This window comes from Triticum aestivum, chromosome 5B, assembly GCF_018294505.1.
Source record: "Triticum aestivum cultivar Chinese Spring chromosome 5B, IWGSC CS RefSeq v2.1, whole genome shotgun sequence".
Lineage (NCBI taxonomy): Eukaryota > Viridiplantae > Streptophyta > Magnoliopsida > Poales > Poaceae > Triticum > Triticum aestivum.
Window position 1 is genome coordinate 443,092,146 of NC_057807.1, and position 26,047 is coordinate 443,118,192.

At 44.7% G+C, this 26,047-nt stretch overlaps 1 long non-coding RNA gene across 2 annotated transcripts in view; it reads right to left on the reverse strand.

The window, feature by feature from the left end:
* Positions 1–2,477: 2,477 nt before the first annotated feature.
* Positions 2,478–26,047, reverse strand: part of LOC123112345 (uncharacterized) — a 31,113-nt gene continuing 7,543 nt past the window's right edge. The window contains exons 4-6 of one of the 2 annotated variants that reach the window (XR_006455387.1): positions 3,696–3,809; positions 3,256–3,621; positions 2,485–2,883 (exon numbers count right to left, since the gene is read on the reverse strand). This is a non-coding gene — a long non-coding RNA (uncharacterized lncRNA). Of the gene's footprint in view, positions 3,622–3,695; positions 3,810–26,047 lie in introns of both variants that reach the window. The other variant, XR_006455385.1, reaches the window with a different exon arrangement.

Here is a 26,047-nt window from a genome sequence, read left to right on the forward strand (position 1 = left end):
CAGCCCTTTGGGCATCCTGCACACACATAGCTTGAGGATGGAGCGGACCTGCTCTCGGACTAAAGCTTCCACCGAAATACCATGCCATCCACCACCGCCACACATGCCGGAAGCGGTAGTTGCTGCACCGACCGCGGCAAGGACGGCCACGGAGGCAGCAACAGGCTCACAACACCCAGATTTGGGCCGCCAGCCCCTGCCGCCACAGCCCCGCCCCGCCAGCGCCTGAGCACCTCGGCGTCGCCAGCCCTTGCCAGCCGCCCACCAAAGGACCACCACCACACCCCGCCGCCAAAGCCCCCAGATTGGGAGTTCGCATCGCGGGTCGCCGCCATGCCATGGAGGCCGGGAGAACTGGGCGGGGGCTGCCCATGGAACCGCCCCGCCGCTGCCGTCATTGGAGCCCGCCGGGCTTCGCCGGCGGTGGCGCGACGAGAAGGGGGATGGGGGCAAGCCGCGTGGGGGGAAGCCGCATGGGAGTCGCGCCCCGTGTCGCCAGAGAGGAGGGCATATTTGAGTTCAATGGATTATCATTTAAATAGCTGACCTCGGAAAGGAAAAAATAAAGAGAAATGGGTGATTGATCTTATAGATGGGAACAAAAGCTTCACAAAATCATTTTGAAATGATGAAATAGCTTATTTAGAACCTTAGCTATCTAGACCATGCAAAGTGTTGCTAAATTAAACTGAAACAACCTTACCTCAATGGATGTTATGGACAAGTATGGTAGAGATTAATTTAGCAATGGCGTGTTGCAAGTGTCCGCGTATTACATGAGTACTGTCTTGTGTCCATGTATAGACTCGTTCCATCTATACAATAAAAATGAATATGAACCTTGACGTTGGCTAGCGCATGGGATCTTGTAGCCCTTAGATGCAATTAGCGAAACTGAAAAAAAAAACAGCACTTGATTGCAAAGTTACTTGTATGTACGCTTAAAACCTTCGCTTGATCGATCAAGATGCCGAAGTTTCGTTTGCCCGGCCGCTATGTTCCTACACGTACAAAGCAAATTGTTTTTCAAATCAAGAAATTAAAGTAGAAAGAAGAATATCATGTTGTTCGTGGCACTTACAAGGTCTGTCATGCTACTGTGGCATCGTCTTTTTAGTCTCTACTCATTACAAGGTCTGCCGAGTTGAGAAATGATCTTCAAAGATACCCATTACTAACACACCCGCGCACATAGTAGCCCTTGGCTGATTGATTTGGCTGGCTGCAAACAGGGCCGGTCCTGGGGCAGGGCGAACGGGGCGGCCGCCCCGGGCCCCCAAAAGTCAGGGGGGCCCTCCAAGGTACATATACTTTTTACGTACAGGCATGCAGGTCTTCGGTTGAAAAAAATTGAAGCCAATCTGAACGCCTCGCTCAGCCTCTGGTTTTTTTTTTTTGAGACACGCTCAGCCTCTGGTGTGCTAGCCTATAAGAAACTAAAAAAGATATGATGGGCCTGGCCCATGTTTACACGTACGTGGAGACCCGAGAGGAAAAGGGATCGTTCGATTCACTAATCACGATTTCCTGTAACTTCGGATCGGTTGTTCCTGCCCTTTTGGTTGTTCCACCGTTCCTGTTCGTCTAATCCTCTTTGACTCTGCCTCCTCGTGAACAATGCGACGACTGTGGCAGGTACGTCTCGTCGCGCCCTCTTCCTTCGCATGTTCTTCTTCCTTTCTTTTAGTTTCAGTCCTGGTTCCCACCTTGTCGATCGATTGAACATGTTAACAGGGAATTGTTGTTAGGGCGCTCGAATCATTGCGCGCTTGTAGCCACATTAGATTACGGAGAGAAGGTACTATACTATGCCCTAGCAGATTGTCATTAGCTTTGTGCTAATTTTATAAGCTAATTTGTTCCTTTTAAATTTCAACAGGGTCATGTCGAGTTCGGGTAGAAAGTATGCATCTGGATGTGATAAAAGAAAAAGGAAGAAGGAGGCAGATGAGGAGATAGAAGAATTAAGAGGATCTCTTTCTAAATATATTGTAAGAGCGATACAAGCACTCCAAGAAATCCCGACGAGTTGGTAATAGTTCTTGCGGGTGACCAAAACTAATTGCAATCAGGAAGATGATGGTCATACTCCAATGGAAGGCAATGTTGACGTCAACATGCATTATAGCAATGTGAGTGTCCAAGTGATCATGAGCCCATATTTATTTCTGTTGCATATCGGATTTTCTTTACTATGCATGTTACTGAAAGAAAGTTTTTCAAAATTCGAAATTGTTGAAGAACTACCTGAGATCTACAACGTTGCAAAAGAGGTTAAATGGCTTGACAACTTTATGCATTGAGAAAAAATTGCTTGATGAAATTGATATTGATACTATCATTAGTGATTTTGCATCTCATAATGTTAGGAGATCTTTTTTTGAAGGTAATAGGTAATACATTATGTGATATGTACAATCATTTTGGACGCACTTAATTATTTTCTTTGACACAAATTATATCTTCATATGATGATTATCAATTAGACATTTATATTAAGGGCCCGAGAGGCCCCGAATTGTAGTTTCGCCCTGGGCCCCCGAATTCTCAGGACCGGCCCTGGCTGCAAACACAAGCGCACGGAACACAAAATTTCAGTTGATGGCCACACGCATGCATCATACTCATATCAATTCTTTACTGTATTCCAATTGAGGTGCGGTTCGTGGCACCTACTCGCCCTGTCTGCTCGCCCGTCGCGGTGATTGCCTGCTCGCCGCTGGTGCCGACCGCTCCACGACGCCACCACCTGCTCACCACTGGCAGTCTCCGTCGGCTCCCCGTCACCTCTTGTGCGGTTGCACCACCCACACGTTCGCTGGTCGCTGGTCGCCCCTCCCGCTCACTGCCCAATGTTGTTGGTTAGAAACTTAGAATGCAGGCCTGCAGGTAATCCATGGACAGGTTGTAGTTCTACTTGGGATCAGTCTTTGGTAGGAGTCAATCCATCTAGCACACAAAACATATCCACTCTCAGATATAAAAGTTATGTAAACTCATTTGCGAAATACCCTGCTCTAAACTAACTCATGTGAAAAAATGAATCTAGTAGAGGTGCAAATTAGCAGCAGTAAAAATTCTAAGAAGCTCTCAGCTCGAACTATAATATAGCTAAAAAAACTAATTAATTTAACAATTGTGATATATATGAATTAAACAACCACTTCATCGAAGATTCAATAATTGGAACACAGCAATTTTATTTATATGGACATATACTAAAGACAATTTAGGCATGGAAGAAAAAAACATCACCTCCAATCATTAACATTGCATTATTCCAACGTAGATTTGGCACTGACTCCTCTAGATGAACAGCGATTCCAATGTACCTCTTACAGGAATAGCAAGTCCAATGACAACGGCAACATATACAATAGTAATAAGCATCTGAAATCTCTTGGTCCATAGCAATTAGAGTCCTTCTCAAGAAGTTTTCCTTCTTCGATAACCACATATGAGCTGACCAGAGAAGCGTGAAAGTGAATGCATTATTGGTGTATGTACAGCAGTACATAGCACGTTCTCTCGATTGCATCACAACACGTGGATTATCTTGATCAACTCCTAACAGGATTCAAGTCAGCATTGGAATCGGCAGGAGGACCCTGGATCAGCAATCTGAGAAAGAAAATAGTCGTGACAAAAATAATCAAGATGATGTAATCACTTGACAAGTTTGTAATAGCACGTACCTATGTGTTCACAAGACTATTGGCTTAATTAGCTTCTCGTTTCTTTATTTGTAGAAGCTTGAGCTCGTAGGGTTACATGAAGTCTTATCGCCCAGCATTGCAAAGTTGACAACACTATAATGGTTGTAAGATAAAGCATTAATTAGTTATGAAATCTATGATTTGTTCCTCATGAAAATGATGTACAGATAGATATCCATTAAAAATGGTTCAGCTATCGTTATTGTCACATATCTTCATTTCAGGTTTTTAGATGATAACAATATAACTGAAGAAATACCATAGGAGATTGGGAATCTTTCAAGTCTGGCAAATTTTAAACTTGAAAATAATCAATTCAATGGCTCAATATCCGATTCTCTTGGCCGCCTTTCAGAACTGCAAAATCTATAAGCCAGACTGACTTGTGTTATCTCTTAGTATTACGGTACACTAACAAACATAAGGGTGTGGTAACTTCAATAGGGATCTGGGCCAAAATCTTCTAAGTGGAAATATTCTAATCTCTTTGTCAAATATTACATCTTTGAATTCCATGTAAGTTTTCCTTTCCATGTTGTTATAAGCAGAAAACTAATCGAATATTATTGTTGTCATTGCAAGCCTTGTATTCATTTTAATAAGCGAATAAGACCATTTGAACTCAATTATGTGATGATCTATGTTTTGTGTTTTGTAACAATCTGGCATAGAACAATCTTAGTGGTGAAATACATGAACAACTACATGTGTCCCTATAAAAGTATGGCCTACCTGAACTATAATAATCCCTCCAATCCGAATTAGTTGACACAACCTCTATACAATCCCCATATTACATTTTATAAGGAATTTTATGCACTCCTTCAATTAACACAATAAGTGTAATCATGTGGTTCTAGATATACCGTCAACCACTTAAATTGTGGTTCACACTTAATGTCATGAAAAGAAAACATCAACAATACAAGTAATACATAAACCGACATGACAATCTATATGGAACCTAACATTCGGATTGAAAAACACCTGCTTGCATTTCATATTTAACATTTATTAACAGGTGGATCAAGAAAATCCACCACAAAGGTGGTTCTCGGAAGTATTGGTGGAGCAATAGTTCTACTTGTTGATATTTGTGCTCTAATCTTGCGAAGAATGCCTTGCTGGAGTGATTTGTTTTTTCATGTTCCGGGTTAGTTTGGATTAGGGTAAATTATTTTTGTTCATGCATGTTTACCGTATTGAAATTTTCACCACGAAATAATTTCCATCTATTGTAGTGGAATTCCACAAAGAAAGGCTTTTTTCCAACTAAGAACATGATAAACATGTAAATTAAATTTAAGATGAGCATGCTCTAAGCCAGATCTTGGGTCGGCACAATAATTCTCATTGCATCATCTCATGATTGCAACAAGAAATTTGAGTTAAAAAATCTTGGAAAGGGCTCTTTCACTAAGGTTTACAGAGGAGTTCTTCCAGGCCAAGACAATAAAGTGATTGCCATCAAACGATTGGCTAAAGTAGAGAATCATGGACATGATATGGCTTTCAAATGAGAAGCTTAAGTTATAAGTGTGGCTGTCCCGAGGAACTTACTAAAAGTGATTGAGTATTGCATGGCACCAAGGGATCACTTCTTGGTTTATCCTTTCATGGAGAATTTGAGACATTCTTCTAGTTTAGATGGTAATATCACATTGCCAGTGGATTTTCCTATATATATTTCTATGCACATATCTCGTTGATGGCTTTTCCTCAGTTGAACTATTAAGTTTTGATAGTCTTTGGCAGACACAATGTCTTACTTCTATGAATGATGAATTATGAATATCTGACACCACCAAAAGTAAAGATAACTGAATTGTCTTTACTAGTATGAAACACAAAATAATAACAAAAAAGTCGTTCTAGGATAATATTATGTCATATTAGTCTGCTTTGAACTATCGTCAAGGAAACCGATGAAATCGCATAAATATGCACGTTTAAAACCAAATAAACCAACATGGATTGGACAAGAAGAATGAAAATTGCTCTTGGCATTGCCCGTGGTTTGGAATACCTTCATGATAACTACAACCCCTCGATTATCCATGGTGATATCAAGGCTACCAATGTCCTGCTTGATGGAAATTTTGAAGCTGTGCTTGGAGACTTTGGATTGTAAAAGTTAATGGACCAAGGGAAGGAAATAGTGACGACAGAGATCTAGGGAACAGTGGGCTACATGGCCTCTGAGTACAGGAAAGACATCAATGAGAACTGACATATATGGATATGGTTTCTTGATGTTAGAGATTGTGACGGGAAAGGGTCCAGACTTTCATGTTAATGTGAGCTTGTCTATCTTATTTTTGTTTACAAGTACTTGTGTAAACATGAGAACATGATATTAATTTAGCTTGTGAAATCTGAGTAGTAGAAGCAATTTCATGCTGAGTTTTTCCACACAGGCTAGTTATATAATATTACCGTTCATCAATTATTACAGATGTAGTTCGAGCAAATTTTTCCAAGAAAACAATGTATTAAATACTTTACGATCCGACCAAAATGACAAAACAGGAGCCAAAAGTAAGAAAGAATTGATTTACATGATTTAGCTTGCACAATTTTAATTGATTTCAGTACCATAGTAATTATTAATTTGTATGATAAATCTGAAAAACTAAATCCATTTTTTAAGTATTTTGTACAAACATACAAATTTGAAAATAAGCCGTCAAAAGTCTGTATTGGAGGTCATGACAGTCTAGCAAACTATGTGTATTCACCAATGTACGGAGTAGAAATAGAACATGTCTAACAAATTATCTTATGAGCAAAAACTAAGAATTTGTTTCAGCAACATGGTGTATAGTATCTAGGACGCATGTGACAAAAATTTAACTATGAACGTATCATTTTTAAAAGAGTTTTCTTTAGCCTCTACAAATTTCAAAATATCTCACTCATTTTTCTGGGTGACCTTTTCCACAAAGAGAACACTACTTCACATGTTCTCTAAGGCGCCTAAGTAGATATACTATTATTCTAACAAATAAAGTGTTAGAACTCGAGGATGACACAACCTCCATCCCTGGTCTCAGGTTGTATGGTGCTCGATCGGAGATAGTGTGGCGTCCCGAAGTTAGGGATTGATAACAACAAGCAGACTGTGACTCAGATTACTTTGGGTTTAATTCATTACTTGATTTTCGAAATAACAATCTCTATGATTATATACAATGACTTGAAAGGTAAGAAACTCTTAAAAGCACTCCTAATAGACTTGGACTCTTAACATACTTAGATAAAACTCGGAGTGACCTTATACGGGACTAAACCACTATCATAACAAAAGCCCTAAACTCTCCACAGAAAGAAACTTCTGAAGTGATAATCCCTAATCTCATGTGTACATGTCGACATTTTTTCAGTTTTATCAGACAAATTAATAATTATTATACTACTAAAATCAATTAAAATTGTGCAAACTAAATCATGTGAATAAATTCTTTCTTACTTTTGGCTCCTGATTTGTCGTTTTAGTCAGATCACAAAGTATTTAATACATTGTTTTCTTGGAAAACTTCAACTCAAACTACATCTATAATAATTTATGAATGTTAATATTAATAACTAGCCCGTGCAAAAACTCGGCATAAAATTGCTTCTACTACTCCGATTTCATGAGCTAAATTAATATCATTTTTCTTGTTTTCACAAGCACTTGAAAATAAAAATAGGATAGAGAATCTTACATTAGCATGGAAGCCTAGACCCTTTCCGTCACAATCTCTAACACCAAGACACCATATCCATATATGTCAGTTTTCGTTGATGTCTCTCATGTACTCTGGAGCCATGTAGCCCAATGTTCCCTAGATCTCTATCATCATTATTTCCTTCCCTTGGTCCATCAACTTTGGCAGTCCAAAGTCTCCTAGCACAACTTCAAAATTTCCATCGAGCAGGATATTGACAGCCTTGATATCACCATGGATAATTAGGGAGTTACAGTTATCATGAAGGTATTCCAAACCAAGGGCAGTGCCAAGAGCAATTTTCATTCTTCTTTCCAATCCAATGTTGGTTCATTTAGTTTTATACCCGCATATTTATGTGATTTCATCGGTTTTCTCGACAATAGTTCGAAGCAAACTATAATGAAATAATATTATCCAGGAATGACTTTCTTGTTATTATTTTGTGTCTCATTGGTATCAGAGATTTATATTTCATCATTCACAGTCTGCCAAAGACTAATAGAACTGAATAGTTCAACTGAGCAAAAGCCATCAACAAGATATGTGCATAGAAAAATATATAAGAAAAAAAATCTACTGGTAATGTGATATTAGTTTCTAAACCAAGAAGCGCTCCCTTGTGCCATGCAATACCCTATCAATTATAGTAAGTTCCTATGGATAGCCACACTTATAACTTCAGCTTCTTATTTGAAAGCCCCATCATGTCTATAATTTTCTACTTTAACCATTTTTGATGGCAACTGCCTTATTGTCTCGGCCTGGAAGAACTCCTTTCTAAACCTCAGTTAAAGAGCCCTTGCCAAGTTTTTTTTACTCAAATTTCTTGCTGCAATCATGAGATGATGCAACGAGAATTATTGTGTCACATCCCTAGCTTCTGGTAATGCTCTAGGCTAGCTTCATGTGTGCATCATGTTTAAATTCTGAAATTTGAACTGAGGGAAATTGGAAGCCTCAAAACCCTAAATAAAAGAAGGGCAAAAACCCTAAAATCTCATTCATTGCTCCAAAATGCTCTCCTTAGATGTTTAATATTTTTGGCAAGGGTTTTGATCCAAACCAAAAATGATGAACATTTGAAAAGGATTTATTTTTGGGACTTTGAATTTAAATCATTACTTATTTGCATTTGGGCATTTAAATACTATAAAATATTTTAAATGCTCAAATAATCCCAAACTGAAATGTTTACTGTAGGATATATTTCTAACAGTGGTCATGAGCAGTTGCATGATTTTTGGGATTGATTTAGTATTTTTAATAAAACCACAAAGCTGTAGAAAAAAATAGAAAACAATAAGTAAAAGACAGAGCAGAGAAAACTTACCCGACGCTTACCTGAGGCCCACCCACCTGGTGGCCCAGCAGAAGCCGGCCCAGCCCACCACTGCAGCCCTCCGTCGTCTTCCTCCCCTCGCCCCGAAGCAGCTGCGTGCTCGCACGCGCACGGCCGCGCGGCCACCTCCTGCTTGCCGACGAGCCCCTGGCCGCGTGGACGACTCCCGCAGGCCGTCCCGATCCCGCTGACCGTTTCGCTCACTCTCCCCCCTCGACCCTCCCTCCTCTGCTCCCTCTCTCCCGCCTGGACCGAACGGAGCCGCCGCCACTGACGAGCTCCCTCGCGGCCACAGCCACCCCCTCGCTCCCTCTCCACACCCCTGAGCTCCGTCCCGACCCCATGGAGCTGCACACCGACGCACGCGACCAGAGGAGGCCCCAGTCCACCGGAGCGTCGTCGTCTTCATATCCGGTGCCCGGAGATCGCCGCCGTAAATTCGCGTCGTCCAGAGCGTCCCCGACCTCGCCGAGCGTCCCCTCGTCATCGCCGTGAGCCACTGACCTTCTCCCCTAACTCAGCATGCTCTCCTCCGTGCCGTAGCGCCGTTCCCCACGAGCACCGAAGCCACCGTCCGCCATTGCTGCTGCACGCATAGCCCCCGTGCTCCCCTGGCCTCACTGTGCTGCTCTTAGTGCTCCCCATGTCTAGCAGGTGCTGCCCAGCCTCCCCATTTGCTCACTGATGCTCCGTAGCGACGCGCCCGAGCACCACCGAACACCATCGCCGCCAAAGCTCGTCGCCGGCATGAGTTCCGGCGACCCCACGACCTCCCACTTGGTCCTCTGGATGCGCGAGAGCAAGGGCCATCCCCTGGTGCCCTCAGCGCGCCAAACTGACGCCTCTAGCGCAAGTCCGGCGTGCCCCCGCCGTGTTCTGTGGTCGCCGTCGGCTGGTCTCCGACGTGCTGACGTGGCGTCGTCGTTAGGGGCTAATGACCCTGCTAATTAACCCCTGTGACACTGACAGCTGGGCCCCGCCATCTAATTAATCATAGATTAGTTTCTGTTTAGTTTTAACTAATATCAGTGGGCCCACGCGTCAGCTTTGACTAAGCTGACGTGGCTGTTGACTGGGCCCACATGTCAGCGACACTAATCAGCCCCAGTCACTGACCAGTGGACCCCACTGGTCAGGTTTGACCTGAACCTGCCCTGTTGACCTGATGACGTCAAGGTGATGTCATGCTGACGCATTAAATGATTTTCTGGATTTAAAATAAATCAGAAAATCCAGAAAATGGTATAAACTTCTAAAATTCATAGAAATTCAACCGTAACTCCAAATTAAATAATTTATATATGAAAAATTATCAGAAAAATTCAAGGAATCCATCTGTACCATTTTCATGCATGTTTGAACAATGTTTGTCCTCTGTTTTGGACAAAACAAATAAAGGGCATTTAAAATAACCATATATGGAGTTGGAATTTGAATCTTGTATTCAAACCAACTTCATTTAATCTGTTGCTAGTTGCATTAGCTCAAAACACATTCATATTGCCATGTCATGAGCATGCATCATATTGTGCATTGCATTGATTGTATTTCTTCTTTATTGCCGGTATCTGTTCCCTCCCGGTAGACGATGTTCTGACGTTGTGATCGTTGACACTGATGAAGACTCAATGTTATCTTCAGAAGTGCCAGGCAAGCAAAACCCCCTTGTTCATTCCGATAAAATCCCACTCTCTCGCTCCTGCTCTCTTTTACTGCACTAGGACAACATCGATTCATTTGTTACTTGCTGCGGTAGCTGAACCCCTTTTATCCTCTGCATGACCTGTCATTGCCACAGTAAATAGATGAAACCCACTAGCATGAGTAGGAGTTGTTTGAGCCCTGATGTGCCTACTCATTCATGTTTGTTTGTCATGCCTGCTACTGCTTAGAGTTGAGTCAGGTCTGATTCATCGGGGATGAATCAGAGGTGTGTGAACATGTCCTACTGTGTGTGAGCTAAGTGTGTAAACACGATTTGGTAAAGGTAGCGGTGAGAGGCCATGTAGGAGTACATGGTGGGTTGTCTCATTGAAGCCGTCCTTAGGAACTGAGTTCTGTGTTTGTGATCCATGATTCAGCTACTACCATACATTGGGCCCTGAAATATGACCCCGCTCGACTTCTTATTCACCCTCGTCCTCTGTCCAGGAGTTGCAAGTAGTTTCTGGTGTTTGTAGTATGCTGGAGGCCGTGGACAGCGCTGACCGGAGGGGTGGGCTGTGATGCGGTAGGCACGTGTCCGGGTAAACCGGGCGCCTGTTTGGTGTCACGGAACCCTGTTCACATCGTTTGGGGCTGTGAGCGAAACTCCGGCCGGATCTCCTCATGGATGGAACCCGAATAGGCGATAAACCTGGACTAGAGACTTGAGTGTTTAGGTAGGTCGTGGTCTACACCCACGTCGGCTTTCGCTTGAAGTCTGCCGAGCACATGTCGTGTGCAGACGCTAAGTGGTGGAAACATGTATGAAGAAGTACACCCCTGCAGGGTTAATATCATCTATTCGAATAGCCGTGTCCGCGGTAAAGGACTTCTGGGTTGCTTATATCAGTTCATAGACAAGTGAAAGTGGATACTCTAAAATACGCAAGATAAGCGTGAGTGCTATGGATGGCGTTCTCGTAGGGAGACGGGAGCGGATCCATAGTGGTGTATTGGTTGGTGAATATGTGGACTCGTGTGCGCCACCTCAAAAGAGTTGCTTGCAGTCGTAGTTCAGGATAGCCACCGAGTCAAAGCTGGCTTGCTGCAGTTAAACCCCACCATCCCCTTTGTTGATAATGATGCATATGTAGTTAGTTCTGATGTAAGTCTTGCTGGGTACATTTGTACTCACGTTTGCCTATTTTATGTTTTGCAGAGAGACTTCGGTCTCACTAGTAGTTTCGCGTGGACTTCGACGTTTAGCTTGTTACCTCAGCTACGATCTTGTGCCCCGGCAGGATCTGGTAGATAGTCAGGCTTCTCATCCTTTTTCAGTTATAGATGTCTGTACCCAGACATGATAGCTTCCGCTTGTGCTTCGATTTGTATGCTCTGATTGTTGGGTCATGAGACCCATGTTTGTAATATCTCGCTCCTCGGAGCCTATTGAATAAATTATTTGAGTCGTAGAGTCATGTTGTGATGCCATGTTGTCTTTGCACATATCGAGCATATTGTGTGTATGTTATTGAAATGCTTGGTATGTGTGGGATCTGACCATCTAGTTGTTTATCTTTAGTAGCCTCTCTTACGGGGAAATGTCTCCTAGTGTTTCCACCGAGCCATGGTAGCTTGCTACTGCTCCGGAACACTTAGGCTGGCCGGCATGTGTCCTTCTTCGTTCCTGTGTCTGTCCCTTCGGGGAAATGTCACGCGATGAATACCGGAGTCCCGTTAGCCCGCTACAGCCCGGTTCACCGGAGTCCTGCTAGCCCAGTGCTACAGCCTGGATTCACTCGCTGATGACCGACACGTTCGATGCTGGGTCATGGATGCCTGTCCCTGTAAGTCTGTGCCACTTTGGGTTTACGACTAGCCATGTCAGCCCGGGCTCCTTATCATATGGATGCTAGCGACACTGTCATATACGTGTGCCAAAAGGCGCAAACGGTCCCGGGCTAAGGTAAGGCGACACCCGTGGGAATACCGTGCGTGAGGCCGCAAAGTGATATGAGGTGTTACATGCTAGATCGATGTGGCATTGAGTCGGGGTCCTGACAGCGTTGGTATCAGAGCTTGACTGCCTGTAGGATTACCAAGCCAAACTGGTCGAAGTTGAGTCTAGAAATTATTTAGTTATATAAAGGAATTGATTGTGGGATGGAACGTAAGGCTCTTTTTACTCCTTATACTTTATGCCCTTCTGATCTGAGTCATCTTATCTTTCCTACGGGGATTAAGAACTAGGCTATCTCTTCTTTCTATCAGGATCACGTGTTACTAATCCGTAGACTTATAAGATTGTTGATTCAAGCCTCAGTTCAGTTCCTACTATCTTCTGTATGTTAACTGTTGATCTCGAAACCTTGATATTGTGCTTCTGAGTGGTTATGCCACCATTTTTGTGAATGTCTCAAATCTTTTCTGAGCATTTACAGCCGTTATGCTGTCCGAGTCATCCCAGGTTTCTATACAATCTGATGCAATTTGCAAATTCCTTCCTCCCGTTTCGATGTTCCTTTGGGCCAGATTAACCACACTAATCGGTGAGTTGAGGTACTTTATTGCTTTGACATATATGTTGGAGCTGGTATTATGACCCTAGGTGTCTTAGGGGATCACCTAGTAATTTAGCCATGATTGGTGTCCCAGTGTGATGATTCTGGCCTTTATCCTCGAAAGCATTCCGTGATGCTACTTAGTAGTAGGTATTCTACTCCTGGGTTCTGAACCCGAGATTCACTCTACCTACTTCATGTTGATAGTAATTGCTAGTGCCTTTAGGATATTAGTAACCTTTGCGATAGTCCTTGAAGTCCGTGGTATCTTCTTCTTCCAAATACCATGAACTACTTATGGCAGAAGTTCCTCGTTGAACTGAAATATCACAACAGGATTATTTTTTATGAGTTCTCCATTATATATTGTGGCTCTGCCAGTTCTACCTTTCCGCATGGATTGCCCGGAAGAAATATGTTGAATTCGTTCGACATGCCAAACCATGCATCCACAACTCAGAAAATCGTATGTTCCTTTGAGTTGTTCTCTTTAGTTGCATTCTGACCCTCGTCTATCAATTGATAGTCAAGAGTATGCGTGCGTTCGTTTATCGATGTCTATTACTCTTGTGGTCCGTCAAGCCATTCTATCGCAGAATGACTAGGAGAAACAAACTCCAGTACCTCATCCATATCTAGGATTGGGTCAAAGTAGTTGTATTCCGCAGATCAAATGCCAATCCAGCTTTTGGTTTTGTTCTACCTTGGAGTATTACCCCCTTTATGTCAGAATTGTCATGAGAACTGCACCAACTCTCATGAATTTTGACGTAGTGATACTTCTCACCATCATTAGTCATTCCTCGGCCCTCGTGTTGATGCAACCGGAATACCGACAAATGAATTGTGATGTGTGAAATCAATACTCCCAGCAACCTCGTTGCTTGGTAGTTAAATGGACGATAACCTCATTCTCAGCGTGTTGGTTTTTGAATCATCCTTCTAAGACTGATCGTGCTACCTAGTCCTTATTTCGGTGCACCCTTCGATTGATGAGTTAGGATCTTGTCAAGTCCTCACTCATTTGATCATATCGTCTTGCCCTCAAAAGCGAGATTGTTCTCGAGCTTAGTAACATACCGGTGGTTCATGATTTTCTGAATATCTTCTCGGAAGTATCACCAGGTCGTCACCTGACCGTTATGTTGAGCTCGTGATCAAGTTGGTTTCTTGTGAACCACCTTCTCTCCAAGAATCCGTGTTAGATATCCCTGAGCTAGTTGGTTAAGCTAGACAACAACTTGGAGAGTTGGAGGATAAAAGCTTGCCTGACTTAGTTCGTTCCAAAGGGATAATCTTGTGTAGTGTGTGTTGAAGAAAGATGATATCTTCATCGATTGGTCCCTGTGATCAGTTGCTGGACCTATTGTCTTATCAATCCTTTGATTTGAGTGTGGGCTATCGTCAAATCAAATCAGTACCAATGATGCTCGTAATGTTGTCTTATTCGTGGTTGATCCCTTGAGCATACACCATTACATCTTTGGCCTGACCAATGCTATCACTTGTTCACTTAACTATGGAATTCCTTTTAAAAGGAAACCCAGATGAATTGTTGTTGAGCCCATTGACAACATCCTTATCTCCTCCATGATTTTGTTGGACATTAAGCTAGTGTTGGAAACTTTTGAAAGCATTTTCTTCATGCTAGCTCATGAAGTATTTGTTGATGAAAGGAGTGACTTCCTTTTATACACGTGCATTTGGTGAAAGTTGCCGCCGTGAATTTGAGAAAGTTAGTTTTGCTTCCTCTGGAATCATCCCAAGTCAGTCATGCATACGTGCGAAGTATTCTGTGGTCTGGAGATTTGCAACCTCCATTCTATATGTATATCCTAGCACACCAAGCCACTGATTGAGTTGTTCAAAGATAAAGGAGTCTGTCCAAGGTGAACTCTTTGGACTTCCACGCGTGGAGACTTCGATGTCATTAATGATGGTTCCCCCTCCTGAACTCGGTAGTGTTTTATTATAAGACTACTTTGTGGTCATGCTTGTCTTGGACATCGTGTTCACATGTTGTAGCAGAACCAGCTCATGTTTTGGAGCTTACTATCGTAGTTCATTCCCCGAGAATCTCGCAACGTCATCTCGTCGATTTGTGTTGCAAACTTTCATTTTTCTTCCTAGACTCGATGAGTCTGGAATATCCTGACACCAACCAGATCTGAATCTCAGGCAGATATGATGGTTTGGAACATTTCCCAAGAACTATAATATTGGTCCCTCGATAACCGGTAAAGTGGATGTCGTGGCCAACACACCCAGCCGGAAGACCTATTATTGTAGTATCTTGTTTGAGGAAGTTGGCCACCTCCCCATAAGGACTTCGTAGGATTTACCCCCTAGCTATGCCTTATGATTTTAGTGTTTCCGAAGTACGACCTTTACCTGATGTTCTAGATACCAGACCATTTCAAGGAATGGGATACGCTAGTACATCAAGGAGAACATTAGAAGCGGAGTGCTAAATGTCTCTCGGTCGATCATCCAGATTTTATTTCCTTCGCCCCGCCAAGGGTGAAGTCTGAGAAGGTGTTATCTTCCTTTGCGTCTGCATCATCCATCATTAGCCATCATGGTAGTAAGTTGTGTTACCGGACCCTTGACACGGATGTTGGTAAAACCTTGATGAATATGGAAATGCTCAAGTTCTTGAGAGCATGCACAAGCGCTACGTGTTATCATCGGCACTAACTGGGTTTGCTCTCAGTTTCCTCGGCAATGCTATGACCTATTCAAACAGTGAATTCACTCTCTATTGTTGGGTTCTTCCCCAGTTACTAGAATCATTCCCAGCATTTGCATTTTGTTCCCAGCTTGCACCGCCAATGTGCCATTCTACCACGGGTCTCTTCCATCTCCGGTGATAAGGAAATTCATCCATTATGTTGTCTTCAACAAGGTAATCCACATCATCCAAGTTCGAGTATGCCATTCTACCGACCCCCACCAATCGATTGCTGTGATTTGCCTTAGGCTGATATAGAGAGTCTCAATGATCTCTATATCAAAGGTAATTCTTTTTGCCACTTAAGATAATAATCTACGAATCACCCTCCTCCAGGATGTTTCGTCGTGGTATCATGGCAATTCAACTCCTCGCTATGTTGACAACCGATCACCACATTCTTAAGTCTGGAATTGTTGTCTACCTAGTGAACCTCGTCACCTGCTCCACTCCGTCCCTCTAGAGGTATGCTTCGTCTCTCAGCTCGAGAGATGTTGCTATGTCACATTCCGGGAGTTAATCCTGAGTTGTTCGACCTTCGAGAAGACCGATCCTTCTAGAGTTTTCCTTTCCTCTTCTTGTCATGATTAGCTGGAGTTCTCAGAGCAAGACGACAAGACAAAGATGGTGTTCAAAACAACGTTCATTTGAAGTGCAACCTGGATCGTGAAGATTGTACTAGTTTGCGTTTCCCCTTCATCCTACCCTACGCTTGAATCTCGAGACGAGATTCTTGTTTAGTGGGGGTGAGTTGTCACATCCCTAGCTTCTGGTAATGCTCTAGGCTAGCTTCATGTGTGCATCATGTTTAAATTCTGAAATTTGAACTGAGGGAAATTGGAAGCCTCAAAACCCTAAATAAAAGAAGGGCAAAAACCCTAAAATCTCATTCATTGCTCCAAAATGCTCTCCTTAGATGTTTAATATTTTTGGCAAGGGTTTTGATCCAAACCAAAAATGATGAACATTTTAAAAGGATTTATTTTTGGGACTTTGAATTTAAATCATTACTTATTTGCATTTGGGCATTTAAATACTATAAAATATTTTAAATGCTCAAATAATCCCAAACTGAAATGTTTACTGTAGGATATATTTCTAACAGTGGTCATGAGCAGTTGCATGATTTTTGGGATTGATTTAGTATTTTTAATAAAGCCACAAAGCTGCAGAAAAAAATAGAAAACAATAAGTAAAAGACAGAGCAGAGAAAACTTACCCGACGCTTACCTGAGGCCCACCCACCTGGTGGCCCAGCAGAAGCCGGCCCAGCCCACCACTGCAGCCCTCCGTCGTCTTCCTCCCCTCGCCCCGAAGCAGCTGCGTGCTCGCACGCGCACGGCCGCGCGGCCACCTCCTGCTTGCCGACGAGCCCCTGGCCGCGTGGACGACTCCCGCAGGCCGTCCCGATCCCGCTGACCGTTTCGCTCACTCTCCCCCCTCGACCCTCCCTCCTCTGCTCCCTCTCTCCCGCCTGGACCGAACGGAGCCGCCGCCACCGACGAGCTCCCTCGCGGCCACAGCCACCCCCTCGCTCCCTCTCCACACCCCTGAGCTCCGTCCCGACCCCATGGAGCTGCACACCGACGCACGCGACCAGAGGAGGCCCCAGTCGACCGGAGCGTCGTCGTCTTCATATCCGGTGCCCGGAGATCGCCGCCGTAAATTCGCGTCGTCCAGAGCGTCCCCGACCTCGCCGAGCGTCCCCTCGTCATCGCCGTGAGCCACTGACCTTCTCCCCTAACTCAGCATGCTCTCCTCCGTGCCGTAGCGCCGTTCCCCACGAGCACCGAAGCCACCGTCCGCCATTGCTGCTGCACGCATAGCCCCCGTGCTCCCCTGGCCTCACTGTACTGCTCGTAGTGCTCCCCATGTCTAGCAGGTGCTGCCAGCCTCTCCATTTGCTCACTGATGCTCCGTAGCGACGCGCCCGAGCACCACCGAACACCATCGCCGCCAAAGCTCGTCGCCGGCATGAGTTCCGGCGACCCCACGACCTCCCACTTGGTCCTCTGGATGCGCGAGAGCTAGGGCCATCCCCTGGTGCCCTCAGCGCGCCAAACTGACGCCTCTAGCGCAAGTCCGGCGTGCCCCCGCCGTGTTCTGTGGTCGCCGTCGGCTGGTCTCCGACGTGCTGACGTGACGTCGTCGTTAGGGGCTAATGACCCTGCTAATTAACCCCTGTGACACTGACAGCTGGGCCCCGCCATCTAATTAATCATAGATTAGTTTCTGTTTAGTTTTAACTAATATCAGTGGGCCCACGCGTCAGCTTTGACTAAGCCGACGTGGCTGTTGACTGGGCCCACATGTCAGCGACACTAATCAGCCCCAGTCACTGACCAGTGGACCCCACTGGTCAGGTTTGACCTGAACCTGCCCTGTTGACCTGATGACGTCAAGGTGATGTCATGCTGACGCATTAAATGATTTTCTGGATTTAAAATAAATCAGAAAATCCAGAAAATGGTATAAACTTCTAAAATTCATAGAAATTCAACCGTAACTCCAAATTAAATAATTTATATATGAAAAATTATCAGAAAAATTCAAGGAATCCATCTGTACCATTTTCATGCATGTTTGAACAATGTTTGTCCTCTGTTTTGGACAAAACAAATAAGGGCATTTAAAATAACCATATATGGAGTTGGAATTTGAATCTTGTATTCAAACCAACTTCATTTAATCTGTTGCTAGTTGCATTAGCTCAAAACACATTCATATTGCCATGTCATGAGCATGCATCATATTGTGCATTGCATTGATTGTATTTCTTCTTTATTGCCGGTATCTGTTCCCTCCCGGTAGACGATGTTCCGACGATGTGATCGTTGACACTGATGAAGACTCAATGTTATCTTCAGAAGTGCCAGGCAAGCAAAACCCCCTTGTTCATTCCGATAAAATCCCACTCTCTCGCTCCTGCTCTCTTTTACTGCATTAGGACAACATCGATTCATCTGTTACTTGCTGCGGTAGCTGAACCCCTTTATCCTCTGCATGACCTGTCATTGCCACAGTAAATAGATGAAACCCACTAGCATGAGTAGGAGTTGTTTGAGCCCTGATGTGCCTACTCATTCATGCTTGTTTGTCATGCCTGCTACTGCTTAGAGTTGAGTCAGGTCTGATTCATCGGGGATGAATCAGAGGTGTGTGAACATGTCCTACTGTGTGTGAGCTAAGTGTGTGAACACGATTTGGTAAAGGTAGCGGTGAGAGGCCATGTAGGAGTACATGGTGGGTTGTCTCATTGCAGCCGTCCTCAGGAACTGAGTTCTGTGTTTGTGATCCATGATCAGCTACTACCACACATTGGGCCCTGAAATATGACCCCGCTCGACTTCTTATTCACCCTCGTCCTCTGTCCAGGAGTTGCAAGTAGTTTCTGGTGTTTGTAGTATGCTGGAGGCCGTGGACAGCGCTGACCGGAGGGGTGGGCTGTGATGCGGTAGGCACGTGGCCGGGTAAACCGGGCGCCCGTTTGGTGTCACGGAACCCTGTTCACATCGTTTGGGGCTGTGAGCGAAACTCCGGCCGGATCTCCTCATGGATGGAACCCGAATAGGCGATAAACCTGGACTAGAGACTTGAGTGTTTAGGTAGGTCGTGGTCTACACCCACGTCGGCTTTCGCTTGAAGTCTGCCGAGCACATGTCGTGTGCAGACGCTAAGTGGTGGAAACATGTATGAAGAAGTACACCCCTGCAGGGTTAATATCATCTATTCGAATAGCCGTGTCCGCGGTAAAGGACTTCTGGGTTGCTTATATCAGTTCATAGACAAGTGAAAGTGGATACTCTAAAATACGCAAGATAAGCGTGAGTGCTATGGATGGCGTTCTCGTAGGGAGACGGGAGCGGATCCATAGTGGTGTATTGGTATGGTGAATATGTGGACTCGTGTGCGCCACCTCAAAAGAGTTACTTGCAGTCGTAGTTCAGGATAGCCACCGAGTCAAAGCTGGCTTGCTGCAGTTAAACCCCACCATCCCCTTTGTTGATAATGATGCATATGTAGTTAGTTCTGATGTAAGTCTTGCTGGGTACATTTGTACTCACGTTTGCCTATTTTATGTTTTGCAGAGAGACTTCAGTCTCACTAGTAGTTCCGCGTGGACTTCGACGTTTAGCTTGTTACCTCAGCTACGATCTTGTGCCCTCGGCAGGATCTGGTAGATAGTCAGGCTTCTCAGCCTTTTTCATTTATAGATGTCTGTACTCAGACATGATAGCTTCCGCTTGTGCTTTGACTTGTATGCTCTGATTGTTGGGTCATGAGACCCATGTTTGTAATATCTCGCTCCTCGGAGCCTATTGAATAAATTACTTGAGTCGTAGAGTCATGTTGTGATGCCATGTTGTATTTGCACATATCGAGCATATTGTGTGTATGTTATTGAAATGCTTGGTATGTGTGGGATCTGACCATCTAGTTGTTTATCTTTAGTAGCCTCTCTTACGGGGAAATGTCTCCTAGTGTTTCCACCGAGCCATGGTAGCTTGCTACTGCTCCGGAACACTTAGGCTGGCCGGCATGTGTCCTTCTTCGTTCCTGTGTCTGTCCCTTCGGGGAAATGTCACGCGATGAATACCGGAGTCCTGTTAGCCCGCTACAGCCCGGTTCACCGGAGTCCTGCTAGCCCAGTGCTACAGCCTGGATTCACTCGCTGATGACCGACACGTTCGATGCTGGGTCATGGATGCCTGTCCCTGTAAGTCTGTGCCACTTTGGGTTTACGACTAGCCATGTCAGCCCGGGCTCCTTATCATATGGATGCTAGCGACACTGTCATATACGTGTGCCAAAAGGCGCAAACGGTCCCGGGCAAAGGTAAGGCGACACCCGTGGGAATACCGTGCGTGAGGCCGCAAAGTGATATGAGGTGTTACATGCTAGATCGATGTGGCATTGAGTCGGGGTCCTGACAGCGTTGGTATCAGAGCTTGACTGCCTGTAGGATTACCAAGCCAAACTGGTCGAAGTTGAGTCTAGAAATTCTTTAGTTATATAAGGGAATTGATTGTGGGATGGAACGTAAGGCTCTTTTTACTCCTTATACCTTATGCCCTTCTGATCTGAGTCATCTTATCTTTCCTACGGGGATTAAGAACTAGGCTATCTCTTCTTTCTATCAGGATCACGTGTTACTAATCCGTAGACTTATAAGATTGTTGGATTTAAGCCTCAGTTCAGTTCCTACTACTTCTGTATGTTAACTGTTGATCTCGAAACCTTGATATTGTGCTTCTGAGTGGTTATGCCACCATTTTTGTGAATGTCTCAAATCTTTTCTGAGCATTTACAGCCGTTATGCTGTCCGAGTCATCCCAGGTTTCTATACAATCTGATGCAATTTGCAAATTCCTTCCTCCCGTTTCGATGTTCCTTTGGGCCAGATTAACCACACTAATCGGTGAGTTGAGGTACTTTATTGCCTTGACATATATGTTGGAGCTGGTATTATGACCCTAGGTGTCTTAGGGGATCACCTAGTAATTTAGCCATGATTGTGTCCCAGTGTGATGATTCTGGCCTTTATCCTCGAAAGCATTCCGTGATGCTACTTAGTAGTAGGTATTCTACTCCTGGGTTCTGAACCCGAGATTCACTCTACCTACTTCATGTTGATAGTAATTGCTAGTGCCTTTAGGATATTAGTAACCTTTGCGATAGTCCTTGAAGTCCGTGGTATCTTCTTCTTCCAAATACCATGAACTACTTATGGCAGAAGTTCCTCGTTGAACTGAAATATCACAACAGGATTATTTTTGATGAGTTCTCCATTATATATTGTGGCTCTGCCAGTTCTACCTTTCCGCATGGATTGCCGGAAGAAATATGTTGAATTCGTTCGACATGCCAAACCATGCATCCACAACTCAGAAAATCGTATGTTCCTTTGAGTTGTTCTCTTTAGTTGCATTCTGACCCTCGTCTATCAATTGATAGTCAAGAGTATGCGTGCGTTCGTTTATCGATGTCTATTACTCTTGTGGTCCGTCAAGCCATTCTATCGCAGAATGACTAGGAGAAACAAACTCCAGTACCTCATCCATATCTAGGATTGGGTCAAAGTAGTTGTATTCCGCAGATCAAATGCCAATCCAGCTTTTGGTTTTGTTCTACCTTGGAGTATTACCCCCTTTATGTCAGAATTGTCATGAGAACTGCACCAACTCTCATGAATTTTGACGTAGTGATACTTCTCACCATCATTAGTCATTCCTCGGCCCTCGTGTTGATGCAACCGGAATACCGACAAATGAATTGTGATGTGTGAAATCAATACTCCCAGCAACCTCGTTGCTTGGTAGTTAAATGGACGATAACCTCATTCTTAGCGTGTTGGTTTTTGAATCATCCTTCTAAGACTGATCGTGCTACCTAGTCCTTATTTCGGTGCACCCTTCGATTGATGAGTTAGGATCTTGTCAAGTCCTCACTCATTTGATCATATCGTCTTGCCCTCAAAAGCGAGATTGTTCTCGAGCTTAGTAACATACCGGTGGTTCATGATTTTCTGAATATCTTCTCGGAAGTATCACCAGGTCGTCACCTGACCGTTATGTTGAGCTCGTGATCAAGTTGGTTTCTTGTGAACCACCTTCTCTCCAAGAATCGGTGTTAGATATCCCTGAGCTAGTTGGTTAAGCTAGACAACAACTTGGAGAGTTGGAGGATAAAAGCTTGCCTGACTTAGTTCGTTCCAAAGGGATAATCTTGTGTAGTGTGTGTTGAAGAAAGATGATATCTTCATCGATTGGTCCCTGTGATCAGTTGCTGGACCTATTGTCTTATCAATCCTTTGATTTGAGTGTGGGCTATCGTCAAATCAAATCAGTACCAATGATGCTCGTAATGTTGTCTTATTCGTGGTTGATCCCTCGAGCATACACCATTACATCTTTGGCCTGACCAATGCTATCACTTGTTCACTTAACTATGGAATTCCTTTTAAAAGGAAACCCAGATGAATTGTTGTTGAGCCCATTGACAACATCCTTATCTCCTCCATGATTTTGTTGGACATTAAGCTAGTGTTGGAAACTTTTGAAAGCATTTTCTTCATGCTAGCTCATGAAGTATTTGTTGATGAAAGGAGTGACTTCCTTTTATACACGTGCATTTGGTGAAAGTTGCCGCCGTGAATTTGAGAAAGTTAGTTTTGCTTCCTCTGGAATCATCCCAAGTCAGTCATGCATACGTGCGAAGTATTCTGTGGTCTGGAGATTTGCAACCTCCATTCTATATGTATATCCTAGCACACCAAGCCACTGATTGAGTTGTTCAAAGATAAAGGAGTCTGTCCAAGGTGAACTCTTTGGACTTCCACGCGTGGAGACTTCGATGTCATTAATGATGGTTCCCCTCCTGAACTCGGTAGTGTTTTATTATAAGACTACTTGTGGTCATGCTTGTCTTGGACAACGTGTTCACATGTTGTAGCAGAACCAGCTCATGTTTTGGAGCTTGCTATCGTAGTTCATTTCCCGAGAATCTCGCAACGTCATCTCGTCGATTTGTGTTGCAAACTTTCATTTTTCTTCCTAGACTCGATGAGTCTGGAATATCCTGACACCAACCAGATCTGAATCTCAGGCAGATATGATGGTTTGGAACATTTCCCAAGAACTATAATATTGGTCCCTCGATAACCGGTAAAGTGGATGTCGTGGCCAACACACCCAGCCGGAAGACCTATTATTGTAGTATCTTGTTTGAGGAAGTTGGCCACCTCCCCATAAGGACTTCGTAGGATTTACCTCCCTAGTTGCCTTATGATTTTTGTGTTCCGAAGTCCGACCTTTACTTGATGTTCTAGATACCAGACCATTTCTAGGAATGGGATACGCTAGTACATCAAGGAGAACATTAGAAGCGGAGTGCTAAATGTCTCTCGGTCGATCATCCAGATTTTGTTTCCTTGGCCTCGCCAAGGGTGAATCTGAGAAGGTGTTATCTTCCTTTGCATCTGCATCATCCATCATTAGTCATCATGGTAGTAAGTTGTGTTACCAGGACCCTTGACACGGATGTTGGTAAAACCTTGATGAATATGGAAATGCTCAAGTTCTTGAGAGCACGCACAAGCGCTACGTGTTATCATCGGCACTAACTGGGTTTGCTCTCAGTTTCCTCGGCAATGCTATGACCTATTCAAACAGTGAATTCACTCTCTATTGTTGGGTTCTTCCCCAGTTACCAGAACCATTCCCAGCATTTGCATTTTGTTCCCAGCTTGCACCGCCAATGTGCCATTCTACCATGGGTCTCTTCCATCTCCGGTGATAAGCAAATTCATCCATTACGTTGTCTTCAACAAGGTAATCCACATCATCCAAGTCCGAGTATGCCATTCTACCGACCCCCGCCAATCGATTGCTGTGATTTGCCTTAGGCTGATATAGAGAGTCTCAATGATCTCTATATCAAAGGTAATTCTTTTTGCCACTTAAGATAATAATCTACGAATCACCCTCCTCCAGGATGTTTCGTCGTGGTATCATGGCAATTCAACTCCTCGCTACGTTGACAACCGATCACCACATTCTTAAGTCTGGAATTGTTGTCTACCTAGTGAACCTCGTCACCTGCTCCACTCCGTCCCTCTAGAGGTATGCTTCGTCTCTCAGCTCGAGAGATGTTGCTATGTCACATTCCGGGAGTTAATCCTGAGTTGTTCGACCTTCGAGAAGACCGATCCTTCTAGAGTTTTCCTTTCCTCTTCTTGTCATGATTAGCTGGAGTTCTCAGAGCAAGACGACAAGACAAAGATGGTGTTCAAATCAACGTTCATTTGAAGTGCAACCTGGATCGTGAAGATTGTACTAGTTTGCGTTTCCCCTTCATCCTACCCTACGCTTGAATCTCGAGACGAGATTCTTGTTTAGTGGGGGTGAGTTGTCACATCCCTAGCTTCTGGTAATGCTCTAGGCTAGCTTCATGTGTGCATCATGTTTAAATTCTGAAATTTGAACTGAGGGAAATTGGAAGCCTCAAAACCCTAAATAAAAGAAGGGCAAAAACCCTAAAATCTCATTCATTGCTCCAAAATGCTCTCCTTAGATGTTTAATATTTTTGGCAAGGGTTTTGATCCAAACCAAAAATGATGAACATTTTAAAAGGATTTATTTTTGGGACTTTGAATTTAAATCATTACTTATTTGCATTTGGGCATTTAAATACTATAAAATATTTTAAATGCTCAAATAATCCCAAACTGAAATGTTTACTGTAGGATATATTTCTAACAGTGGTCATGAGCAGTTGCATGATTTTTGGGATTGATTTAGTATTTTTAATAAAGCCACAAAGCTGCAAAAAAAAATAGAAAACAATAAGTAAAAGACAGAGCAGAGAAAACTTACCCGACGCTTACCTGAGGCCCACCCACCTGGTGGCCCAGCAGAAGCCGGCCCAGCCCACCACTGCAGCCCTCCGTCGTCTTCCTCCCCTCGCCCCGAAGCAGCTGCGTGCTCGCACGCGCACGGCCGCGCGGCCACCTCCTGCTTGCCGACGAGCCCCTGGCCGCGTGGACGACTCCCGCAGGCCGTCCCGATCCCGCTGACCGTTTCGCTCACTCTCCCCCCTCGACCCTCCCTCCTCTGCTCCCTCTCTCCCGCCTGGACCGAACGGAGCCGCCGCCACCGACGAGCTCCCTCGCGGACACAGCCACCCCCTCGCTCCCTCTCCACACCCCTGAGCTCCGTCCCGACCCCATGGAGCTGCACACCGACGCACGCAACCAGAGGAGGCCCCAGTCGACCGGAGCGTCGTCGTCTTCATATCCGGTGCCCGGAGATCGCCGCCGTAAATTCGCGTCGTCCAGAGCGTCCCCGACCTCGCCGAGCGTCCCCTCGTCATCGCCGTGAGCCACTGACCTTCTCCCCTAACTCAGCATGCTCTCCTCCGTGCCGTAGCGCCGTTCCCCACGAGCACCGAAGCCACCGTCCGCCATTGCTGCTGCACGCATAGCCCCCGTGCTCCCCTGGCCTCACTGTGCTGCTCTTAGTGCTCCCCATGTCTAGCAGGTGCTGCCCAGCCTCCCCATTTGCTCACTGATGCTCCGTAGCGACGCGCCCGAGCACCACCGAACACCATCGCCGCCAAAGCTCGTCGCCGGCATGAGTTCCGGCGACCCCACGACCTCCCACTTGGTCCTCTGGATGCGCGAGAGCAAGGGCCATCCCCTGGTGCCCTCAGCGCGCCAAACTGACGCCTCTAGCGCAAGTCCGGCGTGCCCCCGCCGTGTTCTGTGGTCGCCGTCGGCTGGTCTCCGACGTGCTGACGTGGCGTCGTCGTTAGGGGCTAATGACCCTGCTAATTAACCCCTGTG